The sequence below is a fragment of the Gossypium hirsutum genome, chromosome D04 (genome assembly GCF_007990345.1).
Source record: "Gossypium hirsutum isolate 1008001.06 chromosome D04, Gossypium_hirsutum_v2.1, whole genome shotgun sequence".
Classification (NCBI taxonomy): Eukaryota; Viridiplantae; Streptophyta; class Magnoliopsida; order Malvales; family Malvaceae; genus Gossypium; species Gossypium hirsutum.
The window spans coordinates 51349386-51364328 of NC_053440.1; the positions used below are offsets into that span (position 1 = coordinate 51349386).

Sequence of the window (14943 nt, forward strand, 5' to 3'; positions counted from 1 at the left end):
GGTCAGACATTCTATCACACGCCCGTGTGCCAGGCCGTGTGGGTCACACGGTCCTGTCTCTAAGCCGTGTAACTCTCTATGCCCGTTTGGGTTCAAAGAAAAATGAAAAAATTAGCTCCAGCTTTCACATGGCCTGTGACACGCCTGTGTGTCCAGACCGTGTGATGGATCACCCCAGTCCATGTGGATCCTTTTTGTAAAAAAATTTCTTTTTTTTTTCCAAATTTTTAATTTTTTTCAACTTTTCAATTTTTTTAAAAATAACACGAAATTAAAATGAGTAAATAAGTAAAATAAAAACACTCAGATTGCCTCCCGAGAAGCGCTTATTTAGAGTCTAAGATCGACTTCCCTTTTGAAGCTAATCAACAGTTAAGGCGGATCTTGGAGCCGAAGCTCCACTCTCTCGTTGTTAGTATTATCACTAAAATAAAGTTTGATACGAAGACTGCTTACCTTGAATGTGTTGTAATTCGGGTGTGTTACCTTAATGGTTCCATATGGAAATATGTTCTGTACCACAAATGGGTTTGACCCTATTTACTTAAGCTTCGAAGGGAACGTTTGTGGATCTGATTTGTCTAGCAGCACTTTGTCCTCAACTTTGAATTGGTTCATCCTCTTTACATGCACACTATGACGTTTCTTAGTTATTTCTTTAACCGTTCTTGGGTTCTCATCAACCTTTATTTTCCATTAATCTAATTCGTCAAGCTGCATCATTTGCTCTCTACTCGTCCCTTGATTTTTATCATCATGAGAAGGATACGGTTTAAACACGTATTCATTAGTGAATTCCTATAAAGAATGTCGAGCTGCATGATTACTAACATTAATAGAATAACAAGTATCATCTCGCTCACTAGGAACTCTAACAAAATCATGTGCTTGAAGAGTAACCTTTTCATCACCTACACTCAACACAAGTTCAACATTACCCAAATCAGTAACAATTCTAACAGTGGCTAAAAATGGTCGACCTAAGATCATCGGTACCTCAATATCCTTATGTATGCCCAATATAACAAAATCAACAGGGAGTATAAATTTATCGAACTTAACAAGTACATCTTCAATAATAAGCCTAGGAAACCTAATTGATCTGTCAACTAATTGAATATTCATCCTAGTGGGTTTTGGTTCCCCGAAACCAAGCTATTTGAATCTTTTATAAGGCATAACATTTATACTAGCCCCCAAATCAACCAAAGCTTTTTCAACATTTAAGCTACCAATAAGACAAGGAATAGTAAAACTCCCTGGATCATTAAGCTTGTTGGGTAGTTTGTTTTGGAGAATGACCCAGCAATCCTTATTGAGCTCCACAATTGACAAGCCGTCTAACTTCCTTTTATTTGTTAAAAAATCCTTTAAAAATGTTGCATATTTGGGCATCTATGAAAATGATTCAACAAAAGGTAAGTTAATATGCAATTTTTTAAAAGCTCAAGAAATTTACCATATTGTTTTTCTATACAGTTTTGCTTCAATGCTGTTAAATATGGAATTAATGGTTTGTATTCTCTAACCATAAGCTTATACTCTTTCTTGCTTTCCTCAATACCATTATTTTTCTCGACAACTTTTAAATTCAGCTTCTTTTTAGGATTGACTAACCCTTCCACACTTCGAACAATGATTGCTTGGACTTGCTCTTTTGGGTTAGTTTCAGTGTTACCAGGTAAGCTACCTTGTTGTCTTTTTGAAACCAATTTAGAAAGCTGTCCAATTTGATTTTCAAGTCCTTAAATTGATGCTTGCTGATTTTTTAAAGTTGTCCCAGTGTTCTAAAATCGAGTTTCGGACACTGAAATAGATTTAGCTAGAATCTCCTCAAGGTTCGATTTTTTTTCTTACTGATAAGGTTGCTGAAAACTCGGAAGGGGTTGTGGCCTTTGATTACCTTGACCACCCCAAGAAAAATTTGGATGATTCCTCCATCCTGGATTATAGTTATTACTATAGGGGTTATTTTGAGGTCTAGAATTATTACCCATAAAGTTCACTTGCTTATGCTTTATGTTAGAACTGAAGGGTAAACATTTTGGACTGATCATCTTAGCTCCAGTTGCATCACATTGCATTATCGGGTTCATCGTGTTATTACAACTCAAACAATCAATCCTTTTACTCAGTGTTTCCACTTGACTTGCCAACATAGTAATTGCATCTATGTTAAAAACACTAGTTGCTTTAATTAGTTTTGTTCTCATGACTTGCCATTAATAGTTATTTAGTGTCAGCTCCTCAATAAACTCTTGAGTTGTATTAGGTGTCTTATTATTCAATGTTTCGCCAGCTGCTGCATCAATTAATTTCCTAGTCGAAGTATTCAAACCGTTGTAAAAGGTTTAAACTTGTAACCACTAAGGTAACCCATGGTGAGGATACATTCTCAAAAGTTCTTTAAATCTCTCACATGCATCATATAATGTCTCCAACTCAATTTGAGAAAAAGAAGAGATGTCGTTTCTCAACTTAGTTGTTTTCATCGATGGGAAGCACTTCAATAAAAACTTCTCAGTCATTTGATCCCAAGTCATGATAGAATCCCGTGGAAGTGAATTCAAGCACTGTTTTGTCTTGCTCCTTAAAGAGAACGAGAATAACCTTATGCGTATGACATCATCAATAACACCATTGATCTTGAAAGTGTCACAAATCTCTAAAAATTTAGGTCATTCTTGCAACCCATCAAATTGAACATACTGCTGCACCATCTGAATTGTATTAAGCTTGATCTCAAAAATGTTTGCAGCAATAGTCAGTCTGGTGATACTCGATTCAGCCCTAATCAGATTAGGCTTAGCATAATCATACATAGTATGAGGAGTAAGAGGTGTAGGAGGCTGCTGATTATTTTGATTATCATCCGTCTCCACAGTAATATCCTTTTTCTCTTGATCGTCTATTAAATTTGTTGACTTTTCCTTGCTTCTCTAACTTCTCTCCAATTTTTGCGAGCAGTTTTCTCGATTTCAATATCAAACACTAAAAGAACCTGTTAGAATCAAACAAACGAAAAATAAAATAAAATTTAGAATATAAAAAATTAAATTAAAAACAAAAATATTAAAATAAAAATAAAAAATGGCTAAATTAATAGAAATGAAGTTTTCCTAATATTTTAGTCCCCAAAAACGATGCCAAAACTTGATATAGTCGTAAAACAACTTAAAATTCGACTAAGGCAAGTGCACCTATCAATTAATAGTATAGCTACGGTGAGCAAAGATATCATTCCTATGAAGACTAAAAGTAACTAATAAATTCGAGTGATTGATTAAAACTAAAATTAACTAAACTAATTAACTATGAATGCGACAAAAAACAAATCAGGAAAATAATCGAATAATAACCAAGAAGCGAAACAATACCCATGAAAGAATTCACCTAGATATCATCTGTCATTATCAATCTAAATTACACAATTTCTTCATTTAGTATCTTTATTTGTAAAAATCCCTAAATTATGCTAATATCTCTCTTCAAGAATAAAAACAACTGACTCTAGGTTGATTAATTGCAATTACTTTCTCATTAAAACTCATATTATCACATTAACTCGATTTACGGATTTCCTTATTAGATTTCACTTTAATCCTGTAGATTTATGTCGTCCTATTTCTAGGATTGCTTGCAACTCCGCTCAATTACGCTAGATCTACTCTTAAACAGGGTATATTCCTCCTCTGATTTAAGCACATCAAACATGGATCAATAGTTTAGAAATATTAAACCAAGAATTAAGCACACATAATTGAGAATAAGATCTAAGTCTTTATTGCATAAAATAAAAATCAAAAGACAGAATTTATCATAGGGTTCATCTTCCCTAGGTATTTAGAAAATTAGTTCATGCTTGAAAATAAAAACATCCAAAACACAATATAACCATAAGAAATAAAGAAACTCATGATAATCTCCAAAGAAATCAAAAGGGAGTATTCAATCTTGATGGAAATATACTTCAGAATCGATTTTAGTGGTGTTTTTCGAGTTTTTTTTTAGTATTCTATGACGGCGCTCTCCTATCTTCTTATTTTTTTTTCATATATAGGTATCAGAATGCCCGAAAAACCCTAAAATCTATAAAATCAACATGGCCTGACACATGGTCGTGTGGCAGCCCATGTGGCTCACACAGTCGTGTGGAATGGTCCAGCCCATGTGACTCTTGTAACTTGCTCTGATTTTTCGATTTTTGCCCGTTTTTCACTCCTTTTACTCTCAAATGCTCTCCTAAGTATAAAAACATGAAGTTAAAGAATTAGGAGCATAAAATTCACCATTAACACCGAATAATCACCCAAAAATGCATTAAGAATGAGATTAAAACATGTTTTTAACACCTATCAACCTTCTTAGCCAATCACTGGAAATCATTATGTCTCCCACTATAGAACCAATGGTTCCAACCTAACCAAACCAGGATTGGAACTCAAATATTTACTCGATAGTTCACAAAAATTCCCAAAATTCCTGGTGGAGTTCGCCAATTTTTTACTTTGTTCAATTATGTCCAAAAATTCCTCTAAATTTGAGTACTTAAAGATATCCAGGTGTGACATCCCAAGTTGCTTCATTGATTATCATGATAAAATTCTTCATCTAGACTTTATAGTGAGCAAAATTTGATGACCCAATGAGTAACTCTTCTCAAATGGTTGAACTATTTTCCTCCATCAATTCCATGGTTGTAAACCAAACACCAGATCTCTTTCAAGTGTGTCTGAAGTATGCTTTGATACCAATTGAAAGAGCTTTATGTTTGCACTTCTTCCAAGTTATTATTCTTATTGTAACGCCTTAAAAACCATTATGATGTATGGTACTATACCAAGAATATGCATAGTAGATTTCCCAAGTAAACAAAATGAGATATACCAATGATAGTAGAGAAGGGTATTGGATACTGGAGAAAGGTTGAAATAAGTGATATGTTGTGAGATATTAATCCAAGATATAGATTAAATTGTAAAGGTGTGAAAAATAAATGGGTCACATCCTAAATATTCGAAACTTGTAGGCTTAAATTAGAAAAATGGAAAAAGTAGAAGGACAAAAGTTTCAATTTTTAGCAAAAGTGAGAATGGCTCAAACATAAATATGAATCATTAATAGGGGCAAAAAAGTTATTTTCAAGTGAAGATATTTTGGAATAATTACCAAAATGCCCTTAGACATGTATATTGAATTTGAGCAATTGATTTTATTCGATGAAGATGGAATTAGTATGGTCCATTGGATTAAAGATAAGTATATTTATTATATTTCTTAAATTATGGAATTTCGACAACATATTAGCCATTAAATGTTGATGAATAATTAGATGAAATTATAGCCCTTTGATTGAAATTATGGTTGTAACACCCCAAACCCGGCCTAAACATTAGGGCCGAATCTGGTGATGTCACATTGTAACACCTCTTACCCGTATTCAACGCTGGAATAGGGTACGAGGCATTACCATAATAAATACACTTATAGACATATTAAACCGAGTTATAAAATTTTATTCAAATTAAAAACTTTCAAATTATTATCTTCGAGTCGCTAATTAGGGTATACGAGGCCCAATACATACCCATTCATATGCTCAATATATCCGTTAAATCAATCTAATATTGAAGAATCCACTTTATGTCAGAATCAATATTAATAACAATTATAAATCTTTTCATGTTAATTTCATATATCACTTACCGAACTTTGAATGTTAATTTACAAATATGTAATTCACTAACACATTCTGGTATACACAATGTTTAATTGATGAAACCATTTAATTGAGCTAAATTTCATGTTCATTCCAAATTTTCTTCTAAATCCATAAATGCTTCCACTTACCATTTAACTAATCAATTTCTCGAACCAAGCTATCACACAACAATAATACATCACTTGGGCTTCATGAATTCAATGGTCGATTCTTATCACTATCAAATCCATGTCATTCGAATACTTAAAGTTTATTCAAGCATATATTATTATGTTTCATATACCAAGCATATGTCAAAATTACGAATACGCAATCAATTCATTTGTCATTTATTTGACTAGCAAATTAACCTCAAAATTTATAACATTCCATTACTTAAGATATGCCATAAAACACTCCTTTAACATAAACTAGCACCATGACCGAATTTTCATTATGCTATTTATTACCCTTTTTTCGAATCACATAGCAAAATATTACAAATATGTATATATTTGAATACTATAATTATGCATCAACTTACCAACATGAATTAATTCATGAGTCACTCATGATATCACTTCATGCCAAATATACCAAACACATATGCTATGAAACTTTATTTTCTCTCATGAGCTTACCATGACCAGTAATGCACCAATATAAACATCACTCCTATTTCAATGTTTATTGATTATAATCAGGCATACAACCAATTATACATAATTCATTCATATACTTTATTATCCTCCTCCTCCTCTCCATCCCACATTCTTTATGTATATAACATGCTCAAATAGCATTATACATAATTTCACTATTCACTTATAATTAAATTTAGAGCTGTCTATTTGAGTCAGAGTCACTAAATCATTTTTATCCGGAGCTACAGAGCTCCAAATTAAGATCCATTAATTTTCCCCGAACTTGTACTCATATATCTTCTTACCATAAAATTTTCAAAATTTTTGACATGACCAATTAGTACAGTTTATTCTTTAAAGTCACCCCTGTTTCACTGCTCAACATCTCTTCACTAAAAATGAATTATCTCATTGTACAGAATTCAAATGATATTTTCGTTTGTTTCCTTTGAAAATAGACTCATTAAGGATTCTAATCATATAAATTATAGCTCATGATTATTTTTTTAAAATTTTTTAATTATTTTCCAAAGTCAAAATAGGGGATTCCGAAATCAATCCAACCCTACCTCACTAAAATTCAAATATCTCAAAATATATAACTCTTTTTCTTGCTCTATTTCTTTTATGCAAAAATAGACTAATTAAGCTTTCATTTAATATCTTATTCACTCTCTAATTCAATTTTCACCATTTTTGGTAATTTTTCAAAGTCACACAACTGTTGCTGTCTAAACTGTTTTGTGGTAAAATGTATTCTTTCATAATTTCACTTTTTCACTATCTCAATTCCATTGAATTTTTCACATCTTATTCCAATGTTTCATTTCAATTCATATACAATTCATTCAATTTATCACTATATTCAAAGCAATCAAATTTCTTATTTCCAATTTCAAGTCAATCTTCAATTCAATTCCACATATATATTCATCAGTCAATTACACTTAGTCAATTTCCCGATGAACACTTCGGAATAATAACAGATCCTCGGTGGAATCAGCACATAGCAACCACCTTACTAATCAATGATGTTCGGTTCACATAGTAGCCTGCACATAGTGCCACACATGTGACCATTACCATCTGATACACGTAGTAGCCTACACATAGTACCACACACGTGATCAAAACTATCTGGTACACATAGTAGTCTGCACATAGTACTACACATGCGACCTACCATTCCGGTACATGTAGTAGCCTGCATATAGTACTACACACGTGACCATCACTTTCACTTTTACATAGTGGCCTACACACAGTCCGTGCCACACATGTGATCATTTTTGTCACTTCATTCGTATCTCTTTCATTCCGAAGGTTCAACAGGGAATTTTCACTTTTTCTCACTTTTTTTTACTAATCAATGTCAATTTCTCATCTTTCTCGATTTATAATAATATATTTAGCTTATATAACATTCACATTATTCAATAAAGTCCAAAAATTATATTTTGGCAAAATTACATTTTTTCCCCTAAATTTTCACAAAATTATGATTTTGGCCTAGGCTCGGAAATTAAACTTTATTCCTTTTTCTTATGTTTTATAACATGCTGAACATTTTTCCCTTCTATAGCAACATCAAATTATTGCTCTAACATGCATTTATGAACAATAATAGTTTTTACCGATTATGCCGTTTCACTTGTTTTCACTGAAAATCGCTTAGCAAAAAATGTTTAACACAATTTCAAGCTTCATATTCTACCATAAAACATCAAAATAAACACATTTCACCTATGAGTATTTTTCCAAATATAAACCCTAGGTTAAATTATTGCTAGAATAAGCTAAATTAAGCTACCGAGACTTTAAAAACGTAAAGAACATTAAAAACGGGGCTTGGAATCACTTATTATGGAGCTTGGAAGCTTGAAAACCCAAACCATGGCTTCCCCCTTGCTATTTTAGTTCATCATGGAGAAGATGGACAAATTTTTGGCTATTTTGGCCTTTTTAATTCTTTTAATTACTAAATGACCAAAATGCCCCCAACTTAAAATATCCTATTTCACTTATCTCTTGTCCATTTTTGTCCAACAAGTTAATCAATGGTCTAATTACCATTTAAGGACCTCCAATTTAAAATTTCATAACAATTGGACACTTCTAACATGTAGAATTCAACTTTTGCACTTTTTACAATTTAGTCCTTTTGTCTAAATTGAGTGTCCAAACGTCGAAATTTTTGAACGAAATTTTTACGAAATAATTCTGTGAAATTATAGACCATAAAAATATAATAAAAAATAATTTTTTTCTCGTCAAATTTGTGGTCCCGAAACCACTATTCTGACTAGGCCTAAAATCGGGCTATTACAATGGTGATAGAATATTTTTATTATTTTATTATTTGAGATTTGATAAATATTAAAGAAAGTATGAAAAATTTTCTTCATACTTCCCATACATGAAACATCTCATGCATAGAGAAAGAAAGAAATTTTCATTTTTTATAATTCAACATATCTCCACCAAAAACCTTTGATTTTAAAGCAAATTTCTTAGGGTACGTTTGGTTCACTGTAATGAAATAGAACTGTAATTGAATAGAGCTGTAATGGAATAAAACTGTAATCAATAATTCCATTGTTTGGTTGAATGAAATGGAATAGAACTGTAATAGTATTCTTGTGTTTGGTTGAATGGAATGATGTTGTAATAGCATAAGAAAAAAAAACTAAAATGACTAGAATGCCGTAGCATAATTTTTTTTAGGTAGATGATTATTGTTATTGTTATTAAATTTTAATACGATTATTATTAAAGATAATTTAATAAAAATAATAAATAATTTAACCATATTTTAACATAATTATTATTAAATATAATTTAATAGAATTCTTAATATAATTATTATTATATGAATTAAAAAATCATAATATATAATACAATAAAAATAATACATAATCTACTTTATTATTTTTAAACTGCGATACATATTTAATATGCTAAAATATCATTAGTGAAACAAATAATTTAATTATTCTACAATAAAAAATAAAAATATTAGAAGTAATAAATAACTTGCGAATTATATTTCACATCCAAACATAATATTCATATATTAACAAAAAGTTACATGATTTCATTAGTTTATATGTCATAATCTATATGTTATAAAATTTTACAACATCAAAAAGTTACAACATTGTAATGACATTCTATCATGTCATTATACCATCCAATATATATATATATATATATATTATTTTTTAATATCTAATAATTATATATATGCATTTCTTTTATTATCATTATATTCTTTTTTTAGTGAATTTATAAATAAAAATATAAATAACTTTAGAACATATTTTTAATATTTACTTTAGTATCATGATTTAAATATTAAGGTATTTATGTATTTTTTTAAATAAATACTAAGTTTAAACACATGGTTATTAGCATAAATGATAGATGAAAGCCCAACACATATTTGACTTAATATTTTTATCAAAATACTTTCAGATTTTGCATAAAACCCTTGTTCAAAGCCTGCTATTGAAATAGAATAAAACTTCAGGTATATCGATTATATTTTGAACTGAAAATGACGGGGATGACTGAACCTTTGCGCACTACAAGCTCAATAATATAGGTTAAAAATTTAACTGAATTAACAAAATGAACAACCCTATTTGTATCAATTCTCAAGGGGTACAGTCCACGAGCCAATAGAAAACGAAGGAAAATCACTATACAACTGAACTGTCACTTTCTCACGTAAAATGCTCGCATTATTTTGATGGCGAAAGTAAGAAAAACAAGCATCTATCATGCCCAAAAAAGACGAGATAGCTTGTCCAGCAGCAGAGGGAATACTACGTCTCACAACACCATCAGTTGCCAAATCGGCCTCTTCTCCATGGCATTTTTTGTCGACTGCTGCCGTTACATTGTGCAGGACCATTCATTCTATCTTTTTTCATCTTGGCAAACAACGAATCCAGTGTACGAGGCCTTTGCTTTGTAACTACATTCCCTTCTTGTTGCTGTTGCGGCTGGTGCTGGCGTGGCTACAAAGATAAAAATTGCCACTTGACATCAATACAGAATTACTTGTGTAACATGCGATTCATTCAAATGCTTTGAATCATGTAACAAAGAATACCTTTGCTGCAAAACCTCCATTCTTAGCCTCCTCTGAACAGGTGGTACTCCAGTCCTACACCAAGAAAATGAAAACCATGAATGGATATCTGAAACAATAAAAAACAATAAGAGGGCAGGTCCAACAAGAGAATAGCTTTCACCCAACAAGTCCAGCAACCAGAATCAATACGGTGAAACTTGAGGAGCTTTTCATCAGAGGAAGAATGCAATTATTTCCAACAAGCAATAAAATAAGACAAATCAAACCATCTGCTTGCAAGTACTCATCAAATTTCCGGTAAGCTCAATCTGGGAATGTTGTGCTACCACTAAAAACACAGAAAACCCTCCAATGCAATAGCAGAACTGGGGGAAGTCACAAGGGTTGATTTCCCAGAATGTCAGACAAACAGCAAACTTCCATTTGAGTAACCTCCAAACCCCAACTTGTGAAGAAAATCAACACTCGTAAATGCCATGAAAATTGCATAATAGATGTCAATTTACATCCGAATAACTAGATAAAAACAACCAAGTCCCTTTCAAAATTCCTCCCAATCCGATATTATTCCTGCTTCACTTCTAGCTAGAGAATTTCAAGATGGCACCAGAGGCAGCAAACTGTTATCTTTTCCAAAAAGTATGCGTTTCAAGTCATGTATTACTGTGACCATCAATCCAAGGTTCTCAAACATAGCTAAAACCCAGTCACAAAATAGGCAATTAAGTGGCATCCTAGAAATGATTGGAAGAATGAAGAATCAATGCTAGACTCGGAAAGATTGAAGAGAGTTTTTAAAATTGGTACATTAAATTGATTCACAGCTAGGGTATGAAAAATCCTCTATTGTCACTGAATTTATTGCTTAAATTCTATGCATCTACCACATTTATTATTTGACCCATACACTACCCAGTTAAAAAATTAATACATTGTAATGTTGAAAAAAAAAACCCCAAAATACAAAATCAGAGCTAACAAAAACAAAGCACATAAATGTTTTGAATGAAGATTCAACCCAAGAAAATGAGACAAATTTGAAGAACAAAAACAAAAGCAAGACAAATCAGCCACTGCAAACTGCTAGTAAAACCACAAAAAAGAAGAAAAAGAAATTGCACAAACCTAGAATCAAAGGCGAAGAGAAAAATCAAAGAAAATACAAAAAAAAAAGTATAGAATAAAAGGAAATATAACCTGAAAATAGGCGCCGATAAAGTGAAGAAGCACTTGGACTTCGATCAGTCCAATAAGAGAGTGAGCGAAATAGTTGGGCCGGAGATTTGAGATGGTGGAGCCGGCGAAAGATGCGAAGATGAAAGTGAATAATCGGGAGCGGGTGGAGCCTTGACTTTGCTGGCAGTTTCTGTTTGCATAGTATGCTTTTGGATTGGGAGGGTAAAATAGGGTTGAAATGGAAATCAAAAAGAAGGAAAAAAATAAACTACCTGAAATATCTAGGTCTCCTCTGCAATCAATGGAAAAAAAGGGAAACGTAAAGATGGTTAGAAAAAAAGTTACAGAAGGAGAAGATAAAACTGAGGGCAAAAATTAGAAAATGGGAAAAGGAAAATCGGAACAGGAGGATGGAATAGCTAATCAGATCTGAAGGCAAGGAATGATTATTACAGCCTTTTCATGTAATAAGGCCTGAATGGATTCAGGCTGTAATGGTATTACAGCCAACCAAACGTTAGTTTGGTGGTGGGCTCACCGAATTGAGGGGGAATGCATTCCTATTCCCCCCAACCAAACATTTTGTTAGTGAAATCAAGTGTCTTACAATAATAAAAGTTTAGTTTTCATGTTAGAATTCATGAGTTCATGGATGAAGGAGAGGGAAAGTTAATAAAATGTGATACTAAGGTGACAAGAGAAATATGAGGAACTTGATCCTAGTGTTTTTAAGAATGGAAAGAAACTAACTAAGGATTGAAGGAAGGTAAGAAAAGGCATATGAAGCATATTCAAGCCATTTACCAAATACTCTTATGAAATTTTCTTACAATGATAGGTTTTGATGAAAATAAAGACATGAATTAATGAAATATTTTATTATCTTCTCTCTTAAAACCAAGCAACACTTTCAAGTTATGGGGAACTGAGACCGATTTGCAAGAATTGTTATATCTCCCACTGCAGCATCGAATATCTATACCACCACAAAGAATATGCTATTGATTAGTGTCAAAATAAATGGAAATAATATGAAGAAAAATCTCTATCTAATTCTAGCCAAGCACCTGGTTTTTGACATGATAAAGAAGCTTATTGTATGTTCCTACATTAGAACCAATGGGGAAAGGAATCAACTTATGGGGAACTACAAAAGGTAATAACGCTAATGCCTCCTAGAAGACATCATAAGAGAACCCTGTTACAGTGGACTCCTTGGTGTAAGGATCCTGTTCCACTTTCAAATATGCTTCAAAGCTAATTTTATCAGGGACCCCGATCCTTAACTTATTACCACCAACAGGTGTTGTCCAACCTCTGGGTATGTCTTTTGTGTTTCCTGGCCATATAGATGGTTTAAGTTCATATTTGGACATTGATTTCCCTTTTTTTAGCTTTGCCTATTTTCCTAATCAATCCATTCTCAAGGGTCCAATACCCAATAACTTTTTTCTTGTTATTTATCACGTTGATGATTTCAAAAGCTGAAGATCGCAACTATCCTTTAACCAAACTAAAATCTCCACTGAGGCCTTTAAGTTTGGTTTTTAGTAACCTGTTTAGGATCATTTTGCCTATTTTTGAGACTTTTATAACAGGAAACTGACTTGTATTTCTGTGATGATTTTCTCCATTACATTAGAGCTCTCCTATGGAATCATTTCAACAACCTTCCCTAGTGCCCAAATAGTATCATATGCCAAATACCCAAAAATGTTTAATTTGGTAGAACTAGAATGAATCTCACTTTTCCATTTCTTTTTAAAATTTTCAAGTCTTTTAGTGTTTAAGTTTGGCTTCCATGCAGCACATGCAACATCAAATTGCAGAACAAGCTGCCCGAGCCATGCATGTAGCAGCTGAAGCACATTGCTACTGTTGTATTTCATTTTGTCTTGTTACTTTAAGTGTTGTTTTGTAACTTAGTCAGATTTGAACTAAGTAGGTAACATACTTGATGTAATTAGGTGAAGCTTTAGTTGATAAATCAGCTTTGCAAAGTGTGCAACTCATGTTTAATAAGTTTTAATGTACTCAGTGGTAGTAGGTAATGTTTAGGTAACAATTTGCTTATTTCGACCAGCTTATGTCTGGTATATGTATTAGCATTTTGCCATCTTCAAGGTTTTTGAAAATTCATCAGAATTCTTCATCTAATGCTCTCTTAATTCTTTACTTTCTTTAGATTTTCAAGCCCGATTCTGTTTTTGTTTGCACAGCAAGTATCGATCCTTCAAGCTCAAGAAACTACTTGTTTCATTCATCTTTGTTCTTAGTTCCAACATTTAGACTGCGGTATGTGTGGCCTTATACCCAAAACACCTTGCATTGAACTAATGGCCTTAGCTCTCATGGGATCTAACAAAGTAGATAATCCATTAGTGATTGTTAGGAATAACTACTTTAGTTATTATTAGTTAATAAGTTAATAATTTCAGTTAGTTGGTTTATTTTGTATTAAATACATGACACTGGTTTGAGTAATGGAAGAGAGAAGAATTACTTTCTACTTCTTTATTGTTGAGTTTAACATAGTATCAAAAGAAAAGGTCTTCTTGGTGTAGAATTTTTTTTCCATGGCCACCGAAACCGTTCCAGAAGTTGTACCAATAGTTGACACATGTCGTCACTCCTCCAACACTGGGGAGTTTGTTCATTCGCAAGGATCTAGCAGTCTTTGCGCACTTATAGTTCATTACTTCTCCAAACACGACACTATCAAACTTGCTGAGCATAACTTTCTTTTGTAGAAGCATAAACTTTTGTTAATTCTTGAGGGTTATGGTCTTGAAGGGTTTGTATTAGGTACAGTTCTTTCTCCTCATCCTTTCGGTCTTGAAGGGTTTGTATTAGGTATAGTTCTTTCTCCTCATCCTATCATCATTGGATCTAAAGGTCAGCAACTTGAAAATCCAACTTTCCTTGTTCATAAGAAGCAAGTTTCTAGCTTCTTGGCTGTTGTCTATTGTGACAGATGATGTCTTGGTTCATCTTACAACTGCCAAGACAAGTTTTGATATATGGACAACCATTGAGAGAAGATTTAGTACAAAATCTACCATTAAAATCTCGATCATGCGTCATGCTCTATACTCGCTCAAGAAAGTGAATCTTTCTATTAAAGAGTATGTATCTATGGTAAAGCATCTTAGTGATAATTTGACTACTGCTGGGAGTTTTATCTCTGTGTAAGAACAAGTAAGTGTCATCTTGGCTGGTCTTTCACTCGAGTTTGAGTCTATTCAGGTGTTTGCCTTTGCAACTCCTATATCTCTTGACTTGTTAACTGAAATGTTACTTGATTGTGAAGCACAACAACTGGA

General features: G+C 32.6%; 1 long non-coding RNA gene and 1 other non-coding gene across 3 annotated transcripts; one reads left to right on the top strand and one right to left on the bottom strand.

The window, feature by feature from the left end:
• Positions 1-2373: 2373 nt before the first annotated feature.
• On the top strand, positions 2374-2480 carry LOC121216542 (small nucleolar RNA R71). Its single transcript, XR_005912722.1, has one exon. It is a non-coding gene; the product is annotated as a small nucleolar RNA R71 (small nucleolar RNA).
• A 7466-nt stretch (positions 2481-9946) lies between these two features.
• LOC107898972 (uncharacterized) lies at positions 9947-12852 on the bottom strand. Of its 2 annotated transcripts, XR_001684543.2 has the most exons (3): positions 11642-12591; positions 10463-10516; positions 9947-10367 (listed from the first exon to the last, which is right to left on the bottom strand). It is a non-coding gene; the product is annotated as an uncharacterized lncRNA (long non-coding RNA). The 2 variants fall into 2 exon arrangements; XR_005911921.1 differs by having other exon boundaries at positions 10463-12852.
• Positions 12853-14943: the final 2091 nt, after the last annotated feature.